Source organism: Myotis myotis, unplaced genomic scaffold (genome assembly GCF_014108235.1).
Source record: "Myotis myotis isolate mMyoMyo1 unplaced genomic scaffold, mMyoMyo1.p scaffold_m19_p_1, whole genome shotgun sequence".
Taxonomy (NCBI): Eukaryota; Metazoa; Chordata; class Mammalia; order Chiroptera; family Vespertilionidae; genus Myotis; species Myotis myotis.
In genome coordinates, this window is record NW_023416313.1 from 90972526 (window position 1) to 90997976 (window position 25451).

General features: G+C 37.6%; 1 protein-coding gene and 1 pseudogene across 1 annotated transcript in view; both read right to left on the reverse strand.

The window, feature by feature from the left end:
* Positions 1-25451, reverse strand: part of MYO3A (myosin IIIA) — a 235615-nt gene that overhangs the window by 16537 nt on the left and 193627 nt on the right. The window lies entirely within an intron of this gene.
* Positions 15642-16179, reverse strand: LOC118673699 (annotated as a pseudogene).

The following is a 25451-nucleotide window of genomic DNA, read 5'->3' on the forward strand; positions in this document are numbered from 1 at the left end:
GGAATCAAATCCCCACAACCTCCATATATGCCCTGAGGGAAGAGAATACACCACCTTTCAGTGTATGGTGAATGGGATGATGCTCCAACCAACTGAGCCACAGTGGCCAGGGCAACCTGAGACTAAATTTTAACTTGACTGTTAATTTTATTAAGTCTGAATTAAAGTATCAGAACGTTATTATTGAAATGAAGATTAATTAATTTGAAAATGACAAGGAATTTGAATAAATGCCAGGAAAGTATCTGGGAATAAAAGAAGTCTTGCTCTTGTCTCCATTTTATTATCAAATTTTCCCCATTCAATCTGATTTCTATTATAAGACTCTATTGAAGTTGCCTTCTAGAAGCCCAAGGGTAAACACTTTATTGACAAATCAAACGCCCTTTATCTGTCCTTATTATCTCTCAGCGCATCATTTAACATTACTGACCACTCCTTGCATTCATGATTGAGGATGAGGTTTCTGAGGGAATACAAAGGTAAGTATTCCCGGCACTTAAGGAAAAGCTGGTCACATAGTAAATGCTTAATAAAAGTTTGCTGGATGAGTAAATGATCCCTTTGCCTCTGGATTCAATCCCCAATCTCTTAGCTCTGTATACTTTCCACAGTGCTCTCCACACTGACCACTTCCTAATGTATACCTCAGGTTTGACCTTCTCAGCCCTCTAGACGTCCTGCCCTAATTTCTTATTGGGTATTTCCATCTCAAATGCTCAGACTCAAAAGGACCAGTGGCTGCCTTTCTCCTCCATTTAGAGTTCTGCATACCACAGCCTCAATGGTACTATTATTTCTGTCCCCCACTAGGTTCAAAATACTGATATCACCTTGTCTTATAATCCTCAACTTCTGTCAATGCTGAAGTGGGATTTCAGGAAGGAAAATCTGGTTTTCATTTGTGAGAAATTTCATTAAAAAATTTATGAAGCTTCTTTTTCTTACTTCCTTAAGCCTAAACTTCTAAATCCAGATGATTTCAATCAGCATTTTGAACTTGATCTTCCACTTCCCCCCAAAATTATCTTCCCTGGTCAGCCTAGTTACCTCATAGGAACCCTGACACGCCATGTTTATAGCTATGACTTCATTTATTCTCATCTTCTCGCAGCAACACTGAAATCTCCCGCCTCCTTCAGTGCCTACCTCCAGGCCTGTCTCTTCCATGATGCTCTCACTAACTGTCCAGTGACCTCCCACTCATGTGAACACTTATAGGCTGAACAAATCATATGAAACATGTTATGGGCTGAATTATGTTTCCTCAAAATTCATATGTTGAATTTCTAAGCTCCAGTACCTCTGAATATGATCATATTTAGAGAAAGGGTCTTTAAAGTGAGGTCATATGGGTGGGCACTAATCCAATAGGACTAGAGTCCTTATAAAAGGAGATAAGAACACAGACACAAGCAGAGGGATGATGACAGAAAGACACAGGGAGAAGACAGCCATCTACAAGCCAAGGAGAGAGGCCTCAGAAGAAACCAGCCTTGCCAATACCTTGATTTTGAACTTCTAGCCTCCGGAACTATGAGGAAATAAACTTCTGTTGTTTAAGTCACCCAGTCTGTGGAACACTGTAACAATAGCCCTGGCAAAATGTATAAAACCTTACTATTTTTAACCTGTGATTTGTTTTTCTAAATAATGAGGCTGTATGTTTTGGGACAATGGGGATCATGACTCAGGTTTTCATGCCCTCCTGCCTTGCCAGTGGTGGTCTGCAGGTGCCAGGTGTTGGATGGATTCTGTCTTAGCCTAGAGACACAGTGCTAAGTGAAGAGTAGACAATCAATGCACTTTTGTTAACTGAATCTCTATTGTCACTAGATATAAAGTTAAATTCCTGATGCTTTAAAGAAAAATGTAACTTAAAAAAACAATAAAACCCTTGAAAGAGAACCCAGAGGCTTCATGAACAATTTAGGGGCACACATGTCTTAACGAAAACTCAGAAGTCATAAAATGGTAGATATAGCTGCCTATTAAAAATATATGAAAGCCTTAACATGTCAATGAAACCAAAAGAGACAAGGTAAATTTAGAAAACCACATGTATAGCACAGATGCCAAATAAGGGGGTGATATTTCTAATATACAAGAGGAAAAGCAAATGACTACAAAAATAAAGACCAACAGAAAAATGGGCAAAAGATATAAACAGGAAAGTCAAGATGGGCAAATCCAAAAGGCCAATAAGCATGGAAGACAGCTGAGCTTACTAGCAGATATATATATCTATATCTATATCTCTATATATATCTATATATATATATATATCACAATGAATTACCATTTTACTTCAGACACATTAGCAAAGATTAAAAAGAAGGATAACGTGGCTGGATAGGATGTCAGAAAAAGTGTATTCTCAGAAATTGTTGAAGGAAATATCAGTTTTAAGGGCCTTTAATAAAGCAATCTATCAAAACCAAAATTACCTTTCAACTCAATAATTTCGAAGGACTTTTCTCAGAAAATTAAAATCCTAGGATACAAGGACATTTGCAAAGATGTTTACTGCAACATTTTTCATAGTGCCAAAAAAATTTAAAAAGTGAATATCTGACAATAGAAGAAAGGTTATACAAAGTATTGTGATCCACACAATGGAATATTATATAACCAGCAAAAAGAATAAATTATAACAATTCCAGTTGATATTCTAGGATTCCTGCTAAAGTATGGAGGGAGAAAAGCAAGATACATAAGTGTTTATATTATGATTCTATTTATATAAAAGAATGACAAAAAGCTCTATATGTGTGTATAAGTACATGTAAGCATATCTACAAAAAATATTAACTCATATTTTATAATAAAGGTTCCATTAAGGGAGAATAATGTGGGTTGGGGAGGGAGTACAGAAGGGTGGGGGAGAAGAAAATAGGCAAAAAGAGAAAATAAAACATATCGCATAAAAAGAATCCTGGAATGTATGGCACAGTCACATTTATTTAAAGTTATAAATTTCTAGCTAGTATGTAGATATTATAGAGATTTTAACAATGTCTAAATGCATTGAATTTTCAGAATTTCTGTTTAATTCTTGTTATCTTACAGGATCTGCTTTATTGTTAATTCATTGACTTTTTTCCTTCAGCAGGACAATCTCTAGGATGCATATTCTTAAAGGGCATCTCATTTAAGATCCTGCCATGCAAAGTGGGCAGCCAGCAAGGAAAAATTATTGATGAATATAACCAACAGAGTCTGATTGTTCAGATTAAATTTACCCAGACTATTTTTTATTTTTGAAGAGCAAACTTCTCATGAGCTTATCAGCAAATAAATGTTTCAGAAAGGTTTAAGTTTATTTTTGCTTTCTAAATTTTTGTTCCTTTGGGGGAGTATAAACATTGCCTGCTAACATCGCTCTAACCCCTTAATTACAAAAGTGACATAAACATTTATAATCACAAATGATCAGCAGCATATCAATGTTGGCAGTAGCGAAATTAGGTTTGTGACTACTTTGTGTGATGTGCATGATAAATATTAGATGGTAAAGGTTACTGCTATATTAAATAGTCAGAGGGTAAAATGTTGATTTATATTATAGTTTTGGTAATTATATCATTAAGTGTCTTAGTTTACTAGGAATGAACATTTTAAAAACAACGAATGGACAAACATCTCAACACTTTGCATCCTCCCCCCAAAAAAGATAGATTTAAAACTGGTCATATTTGCTTTAGGAAATTAAATTTCACTATTACTCTCATTTTAATAATTACACTATTTCACTTAAGAATACATGCAGAGTATAATTTGTATAAGTATCACATGCCTAAATTGATGAGGACAGAAGTGCACTTATGTTATTGTAATTTCTTAAGAAATCAATTTTTGTAAATTTCCATTCACTCCCCACCTTCTGTGAACGTTAAGCAACAACACAGTGACCTACAGGAAACCTTCGAAGGGAGGTATATTCATTGCTGCATGTCCAGGGCAGGATTCACCCTCATCAAGGTTGCAATCTGCCTTTGGGAAGCTGCTGATTCTGCCTTTCACCTCCTCTGCCCTTCAGCCGGGCTAGTCACTCTTGGAAGAGAACTGGAGACAGGCTCTGAGCTTGTGTGGGCCGTTCAGGTCTGCATGGCTCCTATCTGCTCTCTGCTGAGCTCCTGGAGATATTTTCATTTCTCATGCCGGGCCAAGATTTGACCACTAGCTTTACTCGACTACGTGGTCTTCGTCCTTTTGAGTCTATCTGAGGTGAAGAGTTATAAGGGTAGGTTCTTCTCCTGCTGTGTGTGTCCTAACACTTCTGTTTGCCTTACTGTTCAGTGGGTCCGCCTTACCCCTTTCCTCTGACCTTCTCAATAGGCAGCTACCAGCCCCATTCGGAACTGCTCAAGCGATTCCTTCTGTCTTCTTTTCTACCACCTGACCACGGATGCCCTATAGCCAGCTTACACCTGCACTTACCACCCTATAGGTCATGGGCTCTAAGCTTTTGGTCACTCTCTGATTTAGGTATGTTGCACTAATATCCAGAACCTTAACACAGAACATTTCGTTTTTTAATTTCCCTCTCAGATTTAGGCAAGTTGCTTCCCCCAGCCTGCCCTTTATGTCTCTTCTAGTTACATCACAGGACAAACAGGGGAGAATAAAGCGGCTCTGTTTGTGGCGTGAGGCCTTTGGACTATCATTTGTCTCTTGGACATGATCACTACATACCTTCTGTCATCTTCGTTGGGCTGGGGTCATGGATTAGAGTCTTCAAAGGCTAGTGAGTTTTTTCCCAGTCCCTGGGGTTAGGCTACACCCTTACTTCCAGCTATCTGCCATTCAGGTGCACAGTTACCAAAGGAGGGTGCCCTCGCAGAGGCGTATGAGAATGCACACAGTGATGCTGATGCTGTCTTGATAGTACCATCTTTGATGGGGACAGTGAGGCGTCACACTGACCCATGAGCATGTATCCTGTGTATGCCCATCCACGGGACAGAATACAGTCAAACAACAGACTTTCTTGCCTGAAGGGCGAGGAAACTCAGGAGTGGCATCTAAGGCTCCCTAACAACCCCTTGGTTATAAATAGTTGGGTATATAGCCTGAGGTGAAAACCTGTTCATTTTTTCCCCCAAAGAGTCAAATTTTAGAAAATTATTTATTGACTATTGCATAGTCATTTTCTCAGATTGGCCTCTTAAAAACACAGGATAGAAGAACATTACCTGGTTTTAAACAAGCAACATTGAGGTTTTTTCTTGCCCTCTGCTCATGCTTGAAGCCACAAGGATAGATGGTTCCTCTCAAGGTAAGGTAAGATATACCAATTCTTTAAAAAAGCCATCATTCCATAGTAGGGCATGTCTGGTCACAAGCATGGCCAGAGGAGACACCAAGCGAGCTTTTAGTGGCTCAAGCCAGCCTGGCAGCAAAGATGACATACGTGGAGATGACACCCTAGTCTTATTACACACGGCTGTGCAAGCTCTGTGCCAGGCTGCAGTCACATTATTCAGATGATTAATTTTATACAGACATGGACTCTGAGGGCCCAAGTCAGCAAGAGATGGAAAGTGTCTGCTCTGTTGGCGAGTGAGCACCTAGTTCTTATTCAACCAGTCACCGGGCTTTTCTAAAGCCCTCTACTCAGATGCTCTTGTTAATGAACCATCTCACACGAGGGAATATTAAGCTGATTTATTTACATTATCCAATTCCAATTCTGCAATATTTTATCCTGTAGCTAGCAGTTTGCCAAGGTTATTCTTTGAAAAATGAATTTAAGGGCTGTTAATATTCCATATATGAACGTGTCATTACTTATTAATCATTTCCTTATTGTCTAATTTTATATTTTGCCATGTACATAAATTTTTATTTTTCAGCTCTGATTATTCCTTTAGGCTATGTTTTCATAAGTGGGTTTACTGGGTCAATGATATGAATTATTTCAATGTTTGTTTCTTTTTTTTACATATTGTCAAGTCACTTTTTGAAATGTTGACTCTTTACAGTCTGAACATTACTGTTTGAGAATAATTAAATTCATATATTCTCCTCACAGTTAAATATTTTGTCTTCCTTGCCAGTTTGATAAGTAAAAATAGCAACTTGTTTTAATTATATTTTTATTTTTAGGGCGATCATATATATGCTTATTTGCCATTTGCATTTAATTTTCTATAAATAAATCCATTCTTGTGCCCATTTTTCCAACTGGGGGTACTAATGTTTTTCCTAATGATTTGTAAGAGCTCTTTCTACATTACATATGACAACCCTTTTTACATTTGTTTTAAATATTTTATCCAATTCGTCCTTAACCCTTTAACTTTTAATCTTGGCTTTCTAATCTCTAGAAGGTTTGTTTATGCAGTTCAAATTTATCACAACTTCTCTTTGTAATTCTCTTATTACTTCTTATGCTTTGTCCTGTCCAAAGTAGAGATTGTGCAATACTCAGTTCATACCATCTGGTTTCTTTAGGTTTATTTCTTACATTTGAATCATTAATATAACTGGGTAGTCACATAAGGTAGGATTCTTATTTCTTCTCCCCAAATAAGAAACGTTTCAAGCATTACCTATCCATTTCTTATTGCTTTGCTGTGTATATTTTAGTGACAAGTTTGCAGAAATACTAAGGCCAATTTGGGGACTATCTATTCTGTTCGAATAATCCATGGTTGATTATTGGCATGTGGTTTTAATTGTTATGGCTTTATATTATTTATTTTATTATTTAATAAGAAAAGTCCTCATTCATAATATTTTTTTCTGAAATTTACAAATAATCTTGAGGGACATTTTCTTAAGTTCTAAAAAAAAATCTCACAGAGATTGAATGCAATATTTTTAAATCCAGAAATTAATCTTAGAATAGTCATGTTTACAGTCTCTTATCTTCCAATTCAGACACACTATGTAATGTCATTCCATTATCCACCTCTTTTCTGGTCTCTTTTTGGTTTTCCTGTTAGCTTTATTTCAATGTCTTTATTTATTTATTTGTTTGTTTATTTATTGCTGTCATTTCCAATGAGCTCTTTTTCCATTATACATTTTTATAAGAAAGAATATCTTTATACCTATATATCCTTGCTGAATTTTATCATTAGTATCAATCATTATTTTGGCTCATTCTTTGCATTTTTAAGGTCAAAATTCATGTTATATACTAACACTCTTACAATCCTGTCTTTTCCTTTTCAATAGTTATAAGTTTTAGAAATGTCTATTTTCTGTCTTATTGTGTCAGTTAGAAATTCCCCCAAAATATAAAAAAGTATTTTTACTAGCATGCTTATCTTAATGCTGCCTTCTAAATGGAACCGCTTTCCAGTGTTTCATAGTTAATTATGATGTTGACAACGTGTTTAAGAAATGCATTCTGCATATTGCTAGAAAGCCTCCTCTTCCTAATTTAGTAAGAATTTGGCTTCTCTTCAGGACCACTAGTTGGATTTTATTGAAGACTGTTTCAACATTTATCACGATGACTGTATTCTTTGACCTTCTGATATTATGTTACATTAATGTGTTGTTTGTAGAGTCTCTTAATGTAATATTGCATGCAATTATCTAGTACTGTATTAGGAGTTGTACCTCTAAATTTCTGAGATTGATCCCTAGCTTTCTTTCCTTGCGTCCTTCCTCCCTTCCATCCTCCTTGCCCCATTTCTCTTTCTTTCTTAAATATTATTTGTCAGACTTGGGTTTGAGGATACATGACTGTCATAAAATATGTAACCTCCATTTTTCTTTTCTTTTCTCAGATTACATAGTATGGGAATTACCTGTTTCATGAACTTTGATTGCAAATGCCTATAACACTAAGTTCTTGGAAACTTTTTTTGAAAGCAATTCTTTTACATACATAATGTCACATTGACTAATTTATTCTTAAAAATTTATATGTCAGACCACAATTGTCTTTGCAATATTGATTACATTTATTGAATGTGAGATTTTAATATTATCAATTATAATCTTGTTCTATTTTCTATTCTTTTTGCCTTCTTTTTTAAAGTAACTATATATTTATTTTTTATTTTCAAAAACATTGTCTTAGCTTTATTTAGATCTTTGATGTATTTCTTTTTAAATTTTTATTTAACTTATTGGGGTGACATTGGTTATTAAAATTATATAGGTTTGAAGTGTACAATTCAATAATACATCATCATATATTGTATGTCCACTACCCCAAGTCAAGTCTCCTCCCATCACCATTTATCCCCCCTTTACATTATTCTACTAGCCTCCAACCCTCTTTCCCTCTTTCCCACAATGTTGTTTGTATCTATGAGGTTTGTTTATTTTTTGCTTAATCCCTTCACCTATTTCACCCAGGCCCCAGCACCACTCCCCTCTAACAGCTGTCACTCTGTTCTCTGTATCTGTGAGTTTCTATTTTTTTTGTGTCTACTTTGTTCATTAGATTTCACATATAAGTGAAATCATATGGTATTTGTCTTTCTGTGACTGGTTTATTTCATTTAGCATAATACTCTCCAGGTCCATCCATGCTATCCCAAAAGGTAAGATTCCCTTCTTTTTTATGGCTGAGTAGTTCTATTGTGTAAATGTACCAGAGGTTTTTATCTACTCATGTACTGATGGGCACTTGGGCTGTTTCTAAATCTTTTTTTTTCTTTTAAAAGTTTTTTATTCCTGGGTTATTTTTTTAATCTTTATTATTCAGATTATTACAGTTGTTCCTCTTTTTCCCCCCATAGCTCCCCTCTACCCGGTTCCCACCCCACCCTCTGCCCTTACACCTGCCCCCCACTGTCCTCATCCATAGGTGTACGATTTTTGCCCAGTCTCTCCCCACACTTCCACACCCCTTTCCTCCCCGAGAATTGTCAGTCCACTTCCTTTCTATGCCCCTGATTCTATTATATTCACCAGTTTATTCTGTTCATCAGATTTTTTATTCACTTGATTTTTAGATTCACTTGTTGATAGATATGTATTTGTTGTTCATAATTTTTATCTTTACCTTTTTCTCCTTCTCCTTTTCTCCTTCTTCCTATTCTTAAAGAATACCTTTCAGCATTTCATATAATACTAGCTTTTTCTTATCTGTGAAGCTCTTTATCTGACCTTCAGTTCTGAATGGTAGCTTTGCTGGGTAGAATATTCTTGGTTGTAGGTTCTTGGCATTCATCACTTTGAATATTTCTTGCCACTCCCTTCTGGCCTGCATAGTTTCTGTTGAGAAATCAGCTGACAATCCTATGGGTACTCCCTTGTAGGTAACTAGCTGTTTTTCTCTTGCTGCTTTTAAGATTCTCTCTTTGTCTTTTGCTCTTGGCATTTTAATTATGATGTGTCTTGGTGTGGTCCTCTTTGGATTCCTTTTGTTTGGGGTTCTCTGTAGTTCCTGGACTTGTAAGTCTATTTCTTTCATCAGGTAGGGGAAGTTTTCTGTCATTATATCTTCAAATAGGTTTTCAATATCTTGCTCTCTCTCTTCTTCTGGCACCCCATAATTCAGATGTTGGTACGCTTGAAGTTGTCCCAGAGGCTCCTTACACTATCTTCATATTTTTGGATTCTTTTTTCTTTTTGTTTTTCCGGTTGGGTATTTTTTACTTCTTTGTACTTCAAATCTTTGACTTGATTCTTGCGATCCTCTAGTCTGCTGTTGGATCTCTATAATATTCTTTATTTCAGTCAGTGTATGCTTAATTTCTAGTTGGTCCTTCTTCATATCCTCGAGGGTCTCACTAGACTTATTGAGGGTCTTACTAAATTTATCGGTGAGCTCACTAGACTTATTGAGGGTCTTACTAAATTTATCGGTGGGCTCACTAGACTTATTGAGGGTCTTACTATAATTTATCGGCACTTTCTAGAAAATAGTTGAAAAACCTTAAAACCGTGGTTTTGAACTCTATATCCAGTAGTTTGCTTTCCTCCATTTCTGTCATTTGTGACCTGTTTCTTTGTCTCTGCATTTTGGCTGCTTTCCTGTGTTGATAGAGTGGCTTTGTGTGCTAGGTGTCCTATAGGGCCCAGTGGCTCAGCCTACCCAATTATCTGAGGTGGACACTCTTAGTGCACCCCTTTGTGGGCTGTGTGCACAGTCTTGTTGTAGTTAAGCCTTGATTGTTGTAGGTATCACTGGGAGGAATTGACCTCCAGGCCAATTGGCTGTGAGATTCAGCTGTGTCTGTGGTGGAAGAACTTCTGTGCTAGAGACACCCTTATGGGGCAAGACTTGCTTCAGTGGGCCTCTGGTGCTCACTGAGTCTACCACCTGAGTGTGTCCCTTATGTATCTGAGGAGTTGTAATCTGGATGGTCCTACTCTGACCACTGGGTACATTGGCACTTGGATCTCTAAGGAGGTGCTAATTTAGCCTCTGCCTGAGGCTACCTAGCAGGAGCTATGGAGAGATCTGCAGATTCCTCTTCTTTGTTTTTGATTTGGAGATGCCCAGATGAGGCCCAGCTGTGAAGCAATGCAGTCTGCTGTGGGGCCTTGGGCCTTCTTTTGGATGTTCTGGGTCTCTCTGACCCAGGTGCAGTTTGTTAGGTAATTTTAGATTGCAAAGGGCCAGGTCATTCATATGCAAAAGCCTCTGCTAGCAGCTTGGGTGGGGCAGGGTCTCAGGAAATCAACAGGGTGGAGCAAACAGCTATGGCTGATCCTCAGCCCTGCCCTATGAGGTCTGGGGTCTCAGTGGCCCATGGTAATCACTGCAAGCCCCTCTGAGAGAAAGCCGCCCTCAAGTTCTGCCCACTGCCAGACAGTCCAGTTTCTCCCTGTATGAGTCTGGGTCCCCAGAGACTCGCCCAGAACTGGAGTCAGGGCCATCGGGAGCTTGTGTCTCCCTTCTGATTGAAAAAGACAACCGTGTCCTCAGTTGCCAGCCCTTTCCACGTGTGTGGCCCTCTGTACCTCTGCACTTTACTTCCGCACCTCCTCTGAGTCTCAGTGTGCTTTTCTCTTTCCTTCTAGTTGTAGGATTTCCACTCAGCCAGTCTTCCTGTGGTTCTGGATGATGTCCATTTTGTATTTTAGTTGTATTTTTGAAGTGGTTGTGCGAGGCAGCAATTTCAGGTGTTTACCTATGCCACCATCTTGGTTTCTCCCTGTTTCTAAATCTTTACTATTATAAATAGTGCCTCAATAAACTAGGGATGCATATATTATTTTGAATCAATGTTTTGGATTTCTTTGGATATATTCCCAGAAATGGAATTACTGGGTCATAAGGCAGTTCCACTTTTAATTTTTTGAGGAATGCTTTTCACAATGGTTGCACCAATCCTCATTCCCACCAACGGTACCTGAAGGTTCCCTTTTCTCCACATCCACACCAACACTTGTGTTTGTTGATGTATTGATGACAGCCATTCTGACAGGTGTAATATCTCATTGTGGTTTTAGTTTGCATTTCTCTGATGATTACTGATGTTGAGTATCTTTTCATACGTCTATTGGCCATTTGCCTGTTCTCTTTGAAGAAGTGTCTATTTAGATCCTTTGTCCATTTTTAAGTTGGATTGTTTATTTTTAAGGTGTTGAGTTATAAAAATTCTTTATAAATTTTGGATATTAACCATTTATTATATATATCAATAGCAGTTATATTCTCCCATTCAGTTGGTGTCTTCTCATTTTGTTGATGGTTTCCCGTGTTGTGAAAAAACTTTTTAGCTTGATGTAGTTCCATTTGTTTATCTTTTCTTTTGTTTTCCTTGTCCAAGAAAATGTATCAGAAAAAATATTGCTACAAGAAATGTCAGATTTTACTGCTGATGTTTTTAACTAGAATTTTTATGTTTTTAAGTCTTACATTTAAGTCTTTAATCTATCTTGAGTTTGTTCTTATATATGTTGCGAGAATGTGGTCTAGTTTCATATTTTTCATGTGTCTGTCCAAGCATTCTATCACCATGTACCAAATACCCCTTGTATGTTCTTGCCTCTTTGGCAAATATTAATTGACCATAAAGGCATGGGTTTATTTCTGGGTTCTCTATTCTGTTCCATTATTATACACTGAGTGGCCAGATTATTATGACCATCTGACGTTTGTAGACAAATTAGTTATAATTTCGCGTTGAAGTTGCTAGAGGGCCAGATCATTATAAATAGGGAAGCAGGTTGTTTACCACGACAGAAGTGATTTTTTTCTGAAGATATGGGTAAACAAAGTGATTTAACAGCCTTTGAATGTGGGATGATTGTTGGCGCTCGGAGCCATGGAGCAAGTATCAGCAAAACAGCCGAAGGCCTGTTCAAACACCTTTGCTGTCTGCAGTTACCAAGATAAAACATCTCCAATTCACACAGGAACACAAGGATTGGACAGTCGAGCATTGGAAAAAAGTCATGTGGTCTGATGAATCACGTTTCCAGTTGCATCATGCAGATGGCAGAGTGAGAATTTGGTGGAAACAGCATGAAAGTATGCACCCCACATGCATGAGTACAACCCTTCAAGCTGGTGGGGGCAGTGTTATGGTTTGGGGCATATGTTTTCCTGGCATGATTTAGGCCTTTAATTTGTGTGGAACAATGTCTGAATAGCACAATATACCTAAGTATCATTGTTGATCAAGTTCATCCTATCATGTTGATGGTGTATCCCAATGGAGATGGCTTCTTCCAACAAGACAATGCGCCATGCCACAGTGCTCGTATTGTGCAGGAGTGGTTTCAAGAACATGAGGGAGACTTTACCTTGCTTAGGTGGCCCCCACAATCACCAGATCTCAATCCAATTGAGCATTTGTGGGACGAAGTTAAAAGAGCCATCAGGCAGCTGGTTCCACAACCATCAACTCTCACAGAACTGGACAGTGCTATTCATCAGGCATGGTGTCAGATTCCTCACATCACCTTTCAACATCTCGTGGAGTCAATGCCAAGAAGAATTGCTGCAGTATTGAAGGCAAAAGGTGGCCCAACAAAGTACTGATGGGGCGGTCATAATAATCTTCTAGCCACTCAGTGTATATCTCTGCTTTTATGACACTACCATGCTGTTTTGATTACTATAGCCTTGTAGTATAGTTTGATATCAGGTAGCATGATTCCTCCAATTTTGTTATTCTTTCTCAAGAGTCTGTGGTTATTCAGGGTAACTTCATGGTTCCATATAATTTTTGAAATATTGGCTGTATTTCTGTAAAATACAGCTTTGATAAGAATGCATTGATCTATGGATTGCTTTGGGTAGTATGCACATTTACAGATGTTAATTCTTTCTATCTATGAACACAGTATATACTTCCATTTATTTTTACCTTCTTCAGTATCTTTCTTCAGTGTCTTACAATTTTCTGAGCACAGGCCTTTTACCTCCTTGGTTAAATCTATTCCTACATATTTTGTATTTTTTGGTGCATTTGAAAATGGGATTCTTTTCTTAGTTTCCCTTTCTGATAGTTCATTATTAGTGTATAAAAATGCAACAGATTTCTGGATGTTTATTATGTATCCCAATACCTTACTGAATTCATTTATCAGTTCTAATAGTTATTCAAGGTTCTCTATCTTCAGTGTCATGTCATTGGCAAATAAAGACAGTTTCACTTCTTCCTTTCCAATTTGGATGCCGCTTATTTCTTCTTGTTTGATTGCTGTGGCTACAAGTTCCAGAACTATGTTGAATAATAGTGGTGAAGGTGGACAATCCTCTTTTGTTCCTGATTTTAAGAAAAAAGCTTTTAGTTTTTGCTCATAGAGTATGATGTTGGCCGTGGGTTTGTCATATGTGACCTTTTTTATGTTGAGGTATGTTCCCTCTGTCCTCACTGTGCTGATTGTTTTTATAATAAATGGGTGCTAGATTTTATCAAATGCATTTTCGGCATCTATTCATATGATCATATGATTTTCATCCTCCCTTTTGTTTATGTGCTATATCACATTTATGGATGTGTGAATATTGTACAAACCTTGAATCCCAGAATAATTTCACCTAATAGTGGTATATGATCTTTTTAATGTATTGCTGGATCTGGTTTGCTAATATTTTGTTGAGAATTTTAGCATCTACATTCATCAGGGATATTGGTCGATAATTTTCTTTCTTTGTAGTGTCGTTATTTGCTTTCAGAATTAGGGTAAAGTTGGCCTCATAAAATAAGCTTGGGAGTTTCCCCCCCTCTTGTATATTTGGGAATAGTTTGAGAAGGATAAGTGCTAGTTCTTTAAATGTTTGATAAAATTCACCTATGAAGCCATCTGGTTCATGACTTTTGTTTGTTGGGAGGTTTTTTGTTGTTGTTGTTGCTGTTGTTTTATTTCCTTAAATTACTGCTTCAATTTCACTAGTTATAATCTGTCTATTAAGATCCTCTGATTCTTCCTGATTCAGTTTTGGGTGATTATATGTTTCTAGAATTTATCCATTTCTCCCAGATTGTCCAATTTGTTGTCATATAGTTGTTCATAATAATTTCATACAATCCTTTTTATTTCTTTGGTGTTGTTTCCTCTGGTTAAATGTTTATCTTTTCAAAGAAACAGCTCTCTCTTAGTTTCATTGATCTTTTTAAGATATATATGTATATATGTATCTATACCATCTATCTATCTATCTATCTATCTATCTATCTATCTATCTATCTATCTATCTATCTTCTATCTATCTATTGATTTTAGAGAGGAAGGGAGAGGGAGAGCGCGAGAGAGAAACATCAATGATGAGAGAGAACCATTAATTGGCTGCCTCCTGCACACCCCCCATTGGGGATCGAGCTCGCAACTTGAGCATGTGCCCTGACCAGAAATCAAACTATGACCTCCTGGTTCATAGGTCGACGCTCAACCACTGAGCCATGTCAGCCTGGCTCACTGATCTTTTATGTAGTTTTCATAGACTCTATTTTTTTTATTTGCACTTCGGTCTTTATTATTTCCTTCCTTCTACGCACGTTAGGCTTTGTTTGTTGTTCATCCAGTTGCTTTAAGTGTAAAATTAGATTGTTTGAGATTTTTCTTATTTCATGAGACAGGCCTCTAGTGCTATGAATTTTCTTCTTGGGACTGCTTTCACTGTGTCCCATACAGTTTTGGTTGTTGTATTCTCATTTTAATTTGTTTAAAGGTATCTTTGATTTCTTCCTTGAACTCATTGTTAATTTATTCATTGTTATTTAGTCTCCACATCTTTGTGTGTTTTTCTTTTTCACCCCTTGTATTTGATTTCTAGTTTCATACCATTATGATAAAAGAAGAGGCCTGATATGATTTCAATCTTCTTCTTCGTCCTCTTCTCCTCCTCCTCCTTCTTTGCCCTCTTTTTTTTTTAAACAAAATAATTATTTTTTGTTGTTGTTGTTGTTAATCCTCACCCAAGGAATTTTTCCCATTGATTTCTAGAGAGAGTGGGAGTGGGAGAGACACACACAGAGAGAAACATGGATATGAGAGAGACACATTAATTGGTTGCCACCTGTACATGCCCTGACTGGGCCAGGGACTGAACCTGCAACTGAGATACATGCCCTTGACCAGAATCAAACCCAGGACCCTTCAGTCCGTGGGCTGACAATCTATTCACTGAGCCAAACTGGCTAGGGATAATCTATGTTTTTAATTCTAATTAGAAGAAAACTTGTTTGATCACATGAAATATATTTACTAATAAAGACAATCAACATTATGTTTTTACTTTTATTAGTATTTATTTTATGCTAAATTTACTCCAAGGCCATAAGTTTTTGTTTCTTCAGTTTCTTCTGGGATATCTTTCCTTTTGTGCAAACTCCTCTTCCAGTTTCAAACCAATCTGCTCTTTTTTCAATAAGGATCATCTCAATGTGTCAGGGAGAGTTCATGTATGGGTTAATCCATGAGCTCTGTAAATTCTACATCACATCTTGGGAGCTTTGTTCACATAGATGTGTTCAATGACACATCTAATCCTTTAAGTTCAGTATTGCTGTCTGCATTTTAAAGTATATGCAGCAAAATTTCAGCACTCTTTTTGGGCCACTGACCCGGTGTCCAGCCCTGTTTCACCTGGGCACACCTACCAACTCCACTATTGTAATGATGGAATGGCACACATTGTTTCTGTACAGTATCTTCCTTTAGATACTTGGTGGTTTTTCAAATATGCATGCCCTTGATGGCCTAGGCAGTTTCACAAGTGTTCTTAAAGTGAACACGCAGATTTGAGCCTCTTGATTTGCATGATTTTGTGGGGTTTTCTGTGTCAAGTGAATAGCAAACCATTTTCAGAGGTCAGCTCTGGCTGCTTTGGGGAAGAGCTCCTTCTTCTTCAAGGAGCCTTTTAACATTTTTTGTAAAACCCGTTTGGTGGTAACAAACTCATTTAGCTTTTTCTTGTTTGGGGATCTCTTTTAATTTTAAATTACAGCTTTGTTGGATAAAGCAGTCTTGGTTGTATGTCCTTGCTTTTCATCACTTTGAATATTTAATGTCCATCCCTTCTGGCCTGAAATGGTTCTGTTGAGAAATCAGCTGACACTCTTACGGGAGTTCTCTTATAGATGACAAATTGTCTTTCTCATCTTGCTTTCAAGTTTCTCTCTTTGTCTTTAACTCTTGCCATTTTAACACATTGTTTGAAGGTAGTTTTTATCGCGTGCTAACAGGTGGCGTGGGCCATTTTTGCGCAAATGGCAATGTTCAGTAAAATTACGATAACTTTAGTTTACGTATTTATACGTTACCCGCATTCTATTGCTAGTCTATAAAAAACGTATTAATACGTGTCCCGCGCACTACTACACTGGTAGAACGTATAAATACGTAAAACGTGTAAACACGTTTCCCACATACAATGTGTTAATTATTATGTGTCCTGGTGTGGGTCTCTTTGGGTTCATCTTGTTGGGGACTCTGCACTTCATGGACTGTGTGTCTTTTTCCTTTACTAAGGTAGGGAAGTTTTCAGTCATTATATCTTCAAATAGATTCTCAATTCTTTGCTCTCCCTCTTCTCCTCCTGGTACCCCTATAATGTGATGTTGTTACATTTCATGTTGTTCCAAAGATCCCTTAAACTATCTTAATCTTTAAAAATTCTTTTTGCTACTCATAATGGTTTTTTTTCTACCTTGTCTTCCAAATTTGTTCAATCCTCTGCTTCATCCAATTTACTGTTTATTCCTTCCAGTGTATTCTTCATTTCAGATATTGTATTCTCCATTTCTGACTGATTCTTTTTTTACAGTTTCTATGTCCTCTTCATGCTGTTGTAGTTCTTACTAAGTTGCTTGTAATTAACACTAAGTTTCTTGAGCATCATTATAGCCATTTTTTTAATATACTCTATATTTGATAAGTCGCCTTCTTCCATTTCATTTAGCTATTTTACTGGAGACTTCTGTTCTTTCATTTGGGGCATGTGTCTGCCTCCCCATTTTGGCTGCCTCTTTGTGTTTATTTCTATATTTTAGGTCCAGTCTTGGTAGGGTGGCCTATGTAGTAGGTGTCCTGTGGGACCCTGTGTGATAGTCCCCTTGATCATATGTGTTGAGTGCTCCAGGAATATCCCTTGTATGGATTATGTGGACCCTCTTGTTGTCATTGAGTCTTGATTGCTATTGGCTCATTTGTGCATGGGTGACTGTGCTGACTGTGAGGCTCATTTGTGCATGGGTGACTGTGCTGACTTGATTGCTATTGGCTCATTTGTGCATGGGTGACTGTGCTGACTCAGCCTGGCTGACTGTGAGGCTCCACCCTGACCATGAAATACAACTGCTGTGTAGGTGCTGACCACATGACACAGAATTCTCCTCAGCAGGTCTGGTGCCCGCTGAGATCTCCCTTTGGATATGATACTTGTGAAGCATATTGGATTCTGCTCTGATGATGTCTAAAGTTGTCAACTGTGTGTGTTGTCTTGGCATCTTGGAGGGACTCTGGTGTAGGTCAATATCAGATGTTACCTCTGACTGGCCCTGGCATCCTATTTGGAGCTACAAAGGGATCCACATTTTTGTGGCTGCCTCTTATGTACCTGGGTGTGTAAAGGGAGGGCTCTGCACTGTTCAGGCATTTAGGGAAAATTGGTCCCTATCCTAGAGCCACACAACTCAGTCTGTCCCAGATTCTGCCATGAGAAGCAGTAGCTCAGCAGAGTGGGGCCTCTAGGAGTCAGGATGGGGATAATGGATCTCCTATGAGGAGGAGGTGCTGGTCAGGCTTTGGGATGTTGGCAATGTGTACTTGCCATACAATTCAGTCTGTCCTGGATTTTCCAAGTCCTTGGTAGGTTGGAGTCACCAGGATTCACCTGCTGTCACTGGAGGGTGAGGCTAGTGATCTCCCATGAGGGGAAAACACCAGTCAGGTCTAGAAAAGTTTGGGGAATGATCCCTGCCCCAAAGCTACACAACTCAGTCAGTGACACCCTCTGAGTCTGCCCAGATCTCTACAACCTTGCCAAGGCATCTGACTCCTCAGCAGGGTGTAAGATCATCAGGGTGGGGCAAGAGTGAGTCCAGAGGGTAGGGCTATTGCATTCCCCCAGGCTTGTTTTCAGTTGGTTATTCAGGTTGATTGTTCTATAATTTATTTGTAATTCCAGTTTGGTCTTGGGAGGTGAGGGTACCTTCCATCTATTGCATGCCATCTTGGATCTCCCAGTGTATTTCTGTCTTATCACAATTATTTCTCTTTTCTGTTTTTCCTGTGGTTGAATAGTATTTTTTTTCTTTTTCTAAAAATATTTATTAAATTACAACTATTTTTAAATTACTTTCTTTCAATTAATTAAAACGTTTAATGATTTACATTTTCCTATGAATACAGTCTGGCTGCATCTCATTCATAGTTTTTATATATATGTGGCTATTTTCATTTTTATTATTTTGAAATAATTTATAACTAATTATAACTCCTTCACTTCAGGCAATTTTATTGATTTTTAATATGCAAATTTATTTTTCACATCTATCTCAATTACATCCTGGTCAGGAAATATAATCTGGTTCAATTTATAATTTTTGGGAGTTTGTGAACTAGCCCAATATGTCTAGTTATAAGAACAATTAAAAATACTAGTATTTAAAAAGAAGGCATTTTCTCTGTGTGATATGAAATTATGAATATATTACATGTGAATTTACTTTGTTGACTATCTATTTTATTAAATATGATATGCAATTTATCTTTAAATTGACCTCATGTAGTAAGTAATATGGTGTACAACATATAAAGAAAAAACTCGGTTTACAGTACTGCTAATATTATTGGTCTTTTTTGGGTGCATTTTAATAAAAAAATAATGGAAGATGGGGGGGATATATTGTTCATAACGTTTCTGTTTCCATGTTAGTGCCATGTGCTCTATAGTTTAAAGTAGATTAAAAGTATGGAATGAGAAGAAGTATTTTGGATGCAAAAAATTTAGCTCTTTCTATCTAAGGCTTCTAGGTCAAGTGGTTAATCTGAATTAATTCAGTGAACTTATCAGAAATCCATACTTCAGAGTGCAAACTTATGTAAGGCAAACTGCTTTATATAATTAGTATTTATTAAAATACCAGAAATAAATGATTCTCACTGAATTGTAAGTTTATAAATAAAATAATTTCTTTTTGGATATTAAAGGTTGTTGTTGTTTTTAAGAGTTTTGGGGAATTAGTATTACTATTTATGAAAAAATATAGCAAATAAACTTAGGAAGATAAGTGTTCACCAGAGGTATGTTGGGTGGGAAGCAATATAACCTCTTTACTTTCTATTCTTGATGAAATAATATTCATAACCCAACATTATTTGAGCTGCCTGGCTTTCATATAAATGTAAGTATATATACAGATACATGTGGAGGTATCTTGTTGGATAGTTTGCAAAATACATTTCTAGGTGCTAGCATTACAATGGTAAAATGATAGGCATACCTAACAAATATCAAATCTGCACCATTATAACTGAAAAAGCTAGGGTTATTGTATGGATCTAAATGTCATAAATATTTAGAAGCAAATGGAAAATTGCTATTTTTCCCCCCTGACATTTACTCTGAAAGCAGCATAAAAGCATTTTCATTATACCCACTGTACGTTTGCATGGCAAAGGACTGCTTTAATTTAGTGTTGAATTTACTGATGATATTATGCAAATGAAACAGAATTATAATAGCGTCCTTATTTGTTAATCTTGCAACCATTTAAAAATTGTAGCTTGTTGGGTGGTATAGCTTCTTCATAAAAGGAGAGAAGAACATGCTTTTGTGTTACCAGGGTTTATTTGTTCCACAATTAATCTTTTTCTTCTCTTCACAATTGTCAACACAAATTGCCAGGTGTACCATAATTAAGAAGAAAACATCTCCCAAACTCTGCACACCATTCAGGGAGAAATAATGCAATTGTCATGTATACTTATGAATACAACAGCATTTATTAGAATTTGTAATCAAATGACCATGCTCTAGTTAAATACAACCTATTTATATATTTCTCCTGGTGAAAATGCGGGGCAGTTAGCTAATATCAGTTTCATTTTATAAAAATTATTAGCAAAACAAAGATATAAAATAAGCTGTTCAAGCACTTACCTTATTTTATTTTTAAATTTCATAATTAGCTCCTCAGTTTTCATATGCATATTATTTTACTCTTAGCACTTTTGCACTTTTAAACATGTCTTACAAAAAGAGAAACCTTATAAAATAAGGTTATAGCTTGTTAAAATTTGCAAAATTTAATTATCTTTATTTATTATCCATGCTTTCTTTTAGGTAAAAAGCATTTCCAAGCCACTTTACATAATCTAGCTAAGGCTTATTGAGGTCTTACAACAGAGTTGGGTGCAGCAATTATTGGAAAATGCCTGTAGATTTTTGAGAAATACAAGAGAATTAAAATTTCAGGTGCCTCTTAGGCTTATTTTAATGGCAGGATTACTTGTAAATAAGCTTGATTTTGGCTTCTGAAGTGAAAATTTTCATGGGGAAGTAGGGTTTGCCATGAAGGACAGTACTGCAGGGGTGGCCTATTGATCCCAAGCTAACAGGTCCCATAGCATAACAGCTAAATCTGCCTCTGCAGGTGAGGGCAGCCGCCTGTACTTTGAGGTTCCAAATTCAGTGTTATTTTTTTTTTTTATCACAAGAAGTATTAGAGTAGACAACATATGAAAATATAAATGAGTATTTAAAAAGAATGTAATGTTACATTTTTTGTTTTAATAAAAAACAAACTTTCTAATCTTTATTCCACTGGTCACTATACTTCACTCCACTATACATTTTGGAGGAAATTAAACAGCTTTTCAGCCAATTAATAAGCAGTTATTGAATGTTTACTGTGTGATGAATAAATGTGTTATGGTAATAAAAAATGAATACATAATATATGAGATGGTCCTGCTGGCAAAGGATTGAAAATCTGTTTGAGGAATACAAAACTAATCTACACGAGATAACTTTGAGATAAGTAAATACAGGCTGTGGTAGTGTTAACCTAATCCCTTCAACAAGTATGCACCTGAATGCCTGTGTGAAGTGTGTGATGTCTATAGGTGTATAAAGATCACTGAGAAAACCACTAGAACTAGAGGAATAAGAAATGGGTGGGGGGAATTATTGGTTTAAATATGGTTGGCAAACCTAGGCTGTTCTATAAAGAAAAACAGTGTCTGAAAATTTAGGGCAGAGTTGTCCAATTCTGAGGTAAAACAAGAACATCCAAAGATATAAGAATGAACCTGGAACCATTTCAGGGATTAAATATTGACCAAGCTATATCTGGTTCAAATTGTGACTTTAGTTTGATTTATTTCAACTACATTTTACCATAACATTTTATAAACTACTCAAGAAGTAAAAAAGCATTTGCATAGGTCAGTAAAATATATGAATATAGACTATATCCAATGATAAAGTCTAGCACATATTGCGGGTGAATTTCCACAAAAACAGCATCGTAATTATTTGTATCTGTCCCTCTTTTCAATTCATATCTATTCTAATATTTAAAAAAAACTCAGGAATTTAGTAAGTAATTGTTAATACTTCGGCAAGTCAATGGATATGTTAAATTCTCTTCGTCTTGCTCCATCAGCATCATTCTGTACAATATCTTAAGAGCCTCTTCCCATGGCTTCTGAGGTACTAGGCTTCCCGGTGTGCTTTCCTCCCTTCCTATTGCTCCTCTTTGCTGGTTCCTTTCTATCTGACCTGTACGTGTCTTAACTCTGGCTCTGGGTTCTTTTCTCTTTTCATTGGATGCGGACTACGTGAATGATCTCGTTTACTCCATGGCGTCAGTAACCACATACATGTCCACCTGCCTACCTGGCAGGTCCTCTACTGACTAACAGTTACTTGAAACTATTTGCCTTCTAGCTATCACTTTGTCCAAACCACCATCATTTCTGGTTGGCCTTCCATGTTCCTTTAAAAGTCATCATATTCTATTCATACAGTACAATCAGAAGGATCTTTCAGCAATGTAGTTGTTTATGGCAGGGTTAAATTTTCACAATGTGCAACAATTCAGATGTAACTTGATTTTCCTATAACTAAACTTAATTCCTACCTCTTAGTGCTCATTTCTATTTTCTAGCATTACATTGTTTTTAATGAATCCCAATTAAACTCAGTGACTTTCAATTTTCTTAGTATCTTCTGAGTAAACTTAATCATTTTAGGTTTCTGATTTTCCTCTTCTCCCCCCTCTATATTTTATCCTCTTTTATTCCATATAGTTAGGGGTGGGAGTGGGGAATATTTGCAGCTTCATAGCCTTAACGGAGATAGGCCATCTGCTCTGAAGCTATTCTTGGCTTTTCATCAGCATCTGTTGAGAGTAACTGTACTGTCTAGTCTTGTCACTGGCATCGACTACATCTCCCAGTGTCCTTCCTTACTCCTTGGTTCTGGGTTTTCACTCACTCAGGCACTTCTTCTGCTTTCTCAGGGACACAGAATGATTCAGATGTTTGCCAATGTAGCCTCAAACAAGTAGAGTAGACTATGTAACCTTTCTACATGTATATGGAGCAAAAAGTTCTCTGTCTACACCTGAAGTTAAAAAAAGTCACTGAGTTACAATTCTTTCCAGATAAGTTAACAATTGGTTCTGATAGCCTTTTTAGGGTCATTAAAAAATTGGCACACTGAAGAAGAAAGTGAAGTAATTTGACTTTCTAGAAAAATTTAGCTGTTATTAGGCCAATTCAAAGTCCCTGACAAAGAAATCTTGAGGGACAAGAACAAAGCTGGAGGCATCACACTTCCTGATTTCAAGCTATATTACAGTAATCAAAAACAGTATGGTATTGGCATAAAAATAGACGCATAGACAATGGAACAAAACAGAGAGCCCAGAAATAAACCTAAGCAAAGCATGTCTGAGTAACTACTTTTCAACAAGGGCACCATAAATACGTAATGGGGAGAGGATAATCTCTTAATAAATGGTGCTAGAAAAACTGAATAAGCACATGCAAAAGAATGGAATTGGGCTCATGTTACACTACATACAAAAATTAACTTAAAATGGATTCAACACTTAAACATAAGACCTGAAACCATAACAATCCTAGAAGAAAACAAAGAAAATCTCCTTGACATTGAGATGGCAATAATTTTTTGGATATGACTCAAAAGTTCAGGCAACAAAAGCAAAAATCAACAAGTAGGACTATATCAAACTACAGAGCTTCAGCACACTAGAGAAAACCATCAACAACATTAAAAAGTAACCTACTGAATGGGAGAAAATATTGTAAACCATATGTCAGATAAAGGTTAATATCCAAAATACATAAGGAACTTGAACAATTCAATAGCAGAAAACAAGCAACCTGATTTAAAATTGTCAAATGACCTGATTCATACAAATGGCCAACATTATATAAAAAGACTCAATATCACTTATCACTAGGGGAATTATATCAAAACTAGAGGCCTTGTACATGAAATCTGTGCACGGTGGGGAGGGGTGTCCCTCAGCCCGGCCTGCACCCTCTCCAATCCAGGGCCCTTGCCTGCCTGATCGCCCCTAACCACCTCTGCCTGCCGGCCTGATCGCCCCTAACTGCTCTCCCCTGCTGGCCTGATCCCCTTAACTGCTCTCTTCTGCTGGCCTAATCCCCCTAACTGCTCTCCCCTGCTGGCCTGAACCCCCTAACTGCTCTCCCTTGCTGGCCTGAACCCCCTAACTGCTCTTCCATGCCAGCCTGGTCCCCTTAACTGCTCTCCCCTGCCAGACTGATCCCCCTAACAGCTCTCCCCTGCTGGCCTGATCCCCTTAACTTCTCTTTCCTGCTGGCCTGATGGCCCTAACTGCTCTCTTCTGCCAGCTTGATCCCCCTAACTGCTCTCCCCTGCTGACCTGATGGCCCCTAACCACCTCTGCCTCGGCCCCCGCCACTGTGGCTTTGTCCGGAAGGACATCCGGGAGGATGTCCGGAAGATGTCCAGTCTAATTAGCATATTACCCTTTTATTAGTATAGATCACAATGAATCACCTCACATCTGTTAGGATCTAATATCAAAAAGATGAGAAAAAATGCTGGTGGGATGTAGAGAAAAGGCAACTCTTGTACACTGTTGGAGGGAATGTAAATTGGAGCAGCCACTAAACACGTGGAGATTGTTTAGGAAACTAAAAATAGAACTACCAGCAATCCCTCTTCTGTGTACATGTCTAAAGGAAAGGAAAGCATACTTGTATTTCCATGTTCAGTGCAACATTCTTTACAGTAGCCAAATTACGGAAACCTCAGTGCCCGTCAACAGATGAACACACACACACACAATGAAGTACTATTTAGCCACGAGAAAGAAGGATGAACCTGGAGGACATTTTGGTAAGTGAAACGAGCCAGGCATAGAAAGAAAACAACTACATGATCTCACTTATATGTAGCATCTATAAAAATCAAATACATAGAAGCAGAGGAGAATAGTGGTTAGCAGGGGCAGGCAGGTAGTGAGAGAGTGGAGGGCCTCCAAGAAAGGGAGAATGAGTGAGGGAGGATAAGTGTAGATTCTCTTAGGGAGAGGTCAGCAGAGCCACAAGGGCTGTCCCTGGGGGAGGTGATATACTAACTCGCCAGTTACCGGGTGCCCCTTGCATGAATGGGAGCAGTAGAGCCTCCCAGCTTGAAGGGATCATCAGGCCAGCTAGCAAATCGGAGTCCCAACAGTGATTGTGTGGGCAAAGGACTAGTCACCACAGGCTCACCCTGATCCTCACCCTGGGGGGAGGGGGCAGAGTATAAGGCTCGAAGGCCTTTGCACATCTTTGAGGGAGCAGGCAGCCTAATAATCACTGATCTGAATTCCCCTCCAGTTTAGTAGAAAGGGGGCAGAATGTGATTTAGGTTGATGAGAAGAAAATTGAATAATGCATCTGGGTTTGTATATCTACAGAGATTGGCACTTTCACACTCTCCTCAAAGTGGCAGACACTGGCAGGAGGAACAGATACATTTTACTTGTTGGCTCCCTCTTATCAAGCCTGTACGCTGCCCATTCCCCCCAGCTCCATCCCCTTTTATTCCCTTTGGTGTC